Below are 5372 nucleotides of genomic sequence, written 5' to 3' on the forward strand. Positions count from 1 at the left end.
AGTTGTGCTTGTTTATCCCAACTGTCGTATGAGAAACGGCGATAACGGGGTGACATTTGAGTGTGAGGATCCAATATTGTTTCGCACTCAGCGTGTGGAGACGTTGTCCAATTTGAGGAGTTTGATATTGAGCAAGCTCGGTGGTACAGAAGCGAGGAAAATCAGAAGGGTGGCGTATAGGTTGCTGGCACCCATGGGTAACGGAGTCTTCCGATATGAGGAGCCAGATGCCGGTGATATCTGCGGCATCCAGGAGGAGGTCTGGGCCGGAGCTGATGGGTGATGGTCCTCTGTGATGCCAACCTCCCTGCCTGTGCGAAATGCCTCGGCTAATCGATCCATGGTGACAGGCTGGACGGTGTGTAGGAAGGCATCGTCAATGAGAATCTCGTCAAGGAGCACGTCCTCCTCCTGCTGGGTCCCGGATGGACCTCCCTCATACCAACCTAGTGGTGATGTATCCCAAGCTGGCTGAGACTGCTGCCCACCGGAATCGGATGAATGCCACGCTCCTTGTCCTGAAGGAGGGGGAGGAGGTGGAGGAGTCAGTCCTGTAGGTGAAGCGACACTGTGAACTGGTATCTCTCCCTCATCCTCCTGACGGTCGAACTCCGCCTCCTCCTCAGACTCTGCATCACCCCTAGCCCATCGAGGCCTGGCCCTCTCCTTCCTGACGGGCTCAACTGGTCGACGCTCTCTATGGCCCTGCTCCCTCCTAGCAGGTCGTCGAGTGTCCTCTCTGACCTCCCTCGCACGCCTCCTCTGATCTGGCACGCCCCTCGGAAGGGTCAAATCATCTCTCGGCTGGTTGGCAGTGGGCTGGACGTCGGGGGGCAACTCTACCAGCCTGGGGTCCTCCAAAACCTCCTTCCCCGATAGATGCCTCACACAGCAAGCCCCACGCCACCAATCGTAGTACTCACCAGTAGGCCTAGTGTCGAACATATGGTGCACGGTAATCCTGTGACCGGGTCGAACCTCTGCCTCCAACCGTCGTACCACTGCTGGAGTCGCTCCGGCCACCAGACATCCTCACCACGACTAGTGGTGGTCAGATACCTATTGTTAAACACATTAAGTAAATAAACTAGTATCACTATCAGAATAACAAACAACTGCCGTATTATAACTTTGAAGAAATTAACCACCATTCATACCTGTCAAGATTTACTAGAATGCCTGACACTCAGGCACGGACCAGTAAGGACAATGAGGGGGCACTTGCCCCCACTGCTTTTTTATTTTTTTTTCCCAAAATAGTTATATATAATAATATATCTCTACTTTAAATTTTAAATGATCTCATTACAAATAAATTACATTCAATTGGTTAAAGTTTTAAATTAACTTTTTTATTTTCTATTATTTTTACTATTATTTAACTTACTTAAATTTAATTTTTGTACCGTTACTCTTTTATTCTCTTAAATTCTTTTTTATTTTTATATTTTTAACATTTTTTCTTGTCTAGTAGTCATCTTCTGTTCATCAAAAAGTAAATTTCAAATTCTCTATATTTTTTTATATAATTTTCTATGACTCTATGTATCTTCCAATTTCATTGTTTTTCTTTTTGATATTTTCAATAACAAATTTTAATTCAAATAATTATAGTTTAGGTATTAATCTAATATTTCTCTTCATGACTTTATATATTTTATTTTATTCTCAATTTATTCATCTTTATTACTTATTTTTTATCTTTTGTTCTATTATATGGACCTGTGTTGCATATAAAATTTTAAAATAAATAAATTAATTTATTAATTTAGAATATATTTTTTATTTTTGAAAATAGTAAAGATAAAATATTTTAATTACAATACATAATTAAACAGATGAATAAAATCTTTCATCTAACATTATATCAAAATTAAATTAAAAAATATATAACAAACTTAATTATTTTAAAAAGAACGAAAGAAAAAAAAATTGTAAATTAAGGTTATATTATTTTATATACAGATTTAATTTTTCTAGCATTTATATATAATTCTAGTTTTGAATTATAAATACTAGTGTGTCATTAGTTGTTAATGTGGTAGTTGAGTTAGTCTTCTATTATTAAATGTGTATAAAAAAATTAGTTAAGATAACAAGTTATCTATAATTTAAATTAAAATATTTTAAGTTTAAGTTTTAGAAATAAAAAGATATTTTTTATAAAAATAAAAGTGTTCATTAACTTTTTTTAATTTGTATATCTTATATAATTAATAATATTCAATAAAATTTATTTTAGTGTATATATTTTTGCCCCCACTCCTAAAATTTTCTGAGTCCGTCACTGCTGACACTTGCTACTCCCCGTTGAACTGCCATTTCACCCAATCAACATGGTGAAACCGAACAATGTTGAAGCAGACCAGCGGAACAGCTGACAACCATGTACCCCACTCCTCCTCCTCACGAAACCAGTGCGGGCACAGGGCCTACAGAGCAGGGTCATCGTACACCCTCCATGCAAACTGAATAAAAAAATGTGTCCCACATCAGTTACCATACACTATGTGACTAACCATCGAAGAAATGCCTATTACAATACAACAAGTATTTAAAGTAACAAAATATTTAATTTCATGACTAAACTCATCGAACCGTAACCGGTCGATCGATATCCTCCAGTATAGGACCCTGGCCTGATGCTGATACCTACTCTACTGCTGCAATCCAACCAACTTGACAATAACAAAGATATATACGATTCATTAAGTAACAAACTATACGAATTAACATCTATGTTTAACGCGAAATGAAAAAGTAACATTTGGTTACCTCGCAGCTAGCGGATACTGGTAGACTCCTCTATCTGGTGGACACCACTAAGGAAACCTCTGATAAATACAACTCATCAAAAGTGGAGTGCAACCGGCGACGTCTGTGACGCCCCGCTGTGCCGCCAGACAGAGTGACTGGTAAGTCCAGGCCAGCACAGCAGAGCCCAAGATAATGCCCTACACTCCGCAAAGTCCCGAAGAAGCGGTAGCCACCGTACGTGAACCAGGTTGTTGGACTTGTCTGTCAACAGATACCCTCCGATCAGTAACATAATATAGCATCGGGTATACTGTCAGAGGGTCTCAGGATCGTCGGTCGGGGGCATATGGCGGACACGATCACGCAACCAAACTAGCTTCAGCGTGAACGACTCCTTTCTCTGCGCAGCCTACTATGCCACTAATGGAGGCCTGGCACCAAGCAGTTGCTCCACCATGGCCCACGTCTCCGTGTCGTACCACCTACCAAAGTCACGAAGGCACCCCCCAACGGGGTTCCCGTGTGCGCGTAGGCCTAGGTGGTACGCCACGTTCTGCAAGGTGATAGTGACCTCACCCCACGGAGATGAAACGTGTGAGTCTCCGGATGCCATCGCTCCACGAGTGCCGAAATAAGGGAATTGTCAAATGTTAAGTCCCTGAGGGGCACCGTGTAGCCGAATCCGGCCTTAGCAAGATACAGGACGATGGCGTCCGGTGGAGGAAGGGTATGGCTGACTCGCCGAGGCAGTAGAAGGCGAGGCCTCTACGGAATTGAAAAAAAAAATTAACTTATAAAGAGATAATAATAAATTTTTGTACTTTACTTAAGAACAAAGTACTACTACTACTTAAGAACATACTACCATGTCTCTACTCTACAGATGTCTCTAAATTACTTATGTCGGTAAGCAAATCCTAATTAAGTCATACCGATCTTACACAAACAAATATTGTTCTAAATTCATCATACAGTCCAAACCTTAATTAGCATTTTATTCAGTGGTTGTCACTAAGAGACTACCCTAACAATATCCACATACTTATATTAACCGAACAGAACGCAATTAACCTTGATGTCGGCCGCCCCGGCGTAATGCGACGTCTCGTTTAGTCAGTTGATGTCCCCATCGTTCCCCGCTTGGCGTGCCATCACCGTATCGGTCTCAAATATGGTTAGAAAGGGTAAAAAGGGGGGAGAAAGAGTTTGACTAAGTCAAAATGGGATCCAGGAACAGGCTGTAAACGACTTATACTTATAGGCGCTGTTCGGCCTTATCTCGTTTACAGTGTAAACGAAATAAGGGTCTATCTTGTTTACGGTGTAAACGAGATAGCCACGTTTAAACTGACGTGTTATATCTCGTTTACACGCAAATTGATAAATATTTTTTTAATTATTTATTTCAGTAATTATTATATTTATTTTATTTATTTAAATAAAAAATCCCTATAAGCATCATATATAATATAAAATTCAAACTAATAATGAGGAATTTAGGCCAGCAGAACTAAAGAATATCTGAATAGGTTTCATCTAAAAGGAATAGCTGGTGATAATAATCAATAGGAACCCTCACTACCAATCAATAATGCATGCATGGTTTTCAAAATATTAATGCTCTAGAGATAGTGTGAGTGGCATAAATTCAGCGCATGGAATAATAAATTGTTGATCATAGTGTCAATTTCTTACTCTGGATGGTGATTGGTGATTTAATGGCACACATTCATTGGATCGAATAAAAAGTTCTGCAATTTTCCATGTAATTTTATTCACACACTATATTTTTTTTTTCGAGAGAATCATTAATCTTGTGGTGTAATATTGGTTAATAGAGTAATTAATTTTCTTTGCCACTTTTATTAAAAAAGCACTAAAATTATCTTTTAAAGAATATTGTATAGTTGTGCGCAATTATATGGCAATATACTTTTGGTGGAATAAAATATAAGCTAAATTAAATAAGATTGTTTTTTTTGCTACAAAAGAAAATATTTGGGTGTTTAATAATATTTGAAAAATAATAATCAGTCAAAATAATTTAAATCTGTTTTATTTAAATTTATTAATTATCGATATTTAAACATTTTTTTACTAAATTAACCCAGGTTTCATAACCTTTCTGTAAGTTTACTATTAATAGAACTATTTATTTTTACACCCCTTAAAATAAAATAAATTATTTAAAACTAATTGAAATAAAAAAATAGTATCTATCTATTAATTAATATTTTTTATTTTAAAATTATATAATACTTTTTAATTTATCTCTTAAATAATCTTGTTTGTAACAACTATTTTTGGATTAAAAAGTATTTTATATCATAAATATTATAACAAATAAACTTTCTAATTCAATGGGTGGTAATTAATATTCTATTATAACAATTGTTTAAAAGTATAGAAGTTAATTTTGATATATTAAAATATATATTTTTTTACATAGTCATTTAATTACATTTATTCTTTTAGATAACTATTTACGTGATGAATGTAAAAAGTTATTTTTTTAATTACAATATATAATTAAATAGATACATAAAATCTTTAATCTGAATGAGTATCAAAAATTAAATTAAAAAATACATAAAAAATTTAATTATTTAAAAAAA

This window comes from Arachis hypogaea, chromosome 12, assembly GCF_003086295.3.
Source record: "Arachis hypogaea cultivar Tifrunner chromosome 12, arahy.Tifrunner.gnm2.J5K5, whole genome shotgun sequence".
Classification (NCBI taxonomy): Eukaryota; Viridiplantae; Streptophyta; class Magnoliopsida; order Fabales; family Fabaceae; genus Arachis; species Arachis hypogaea.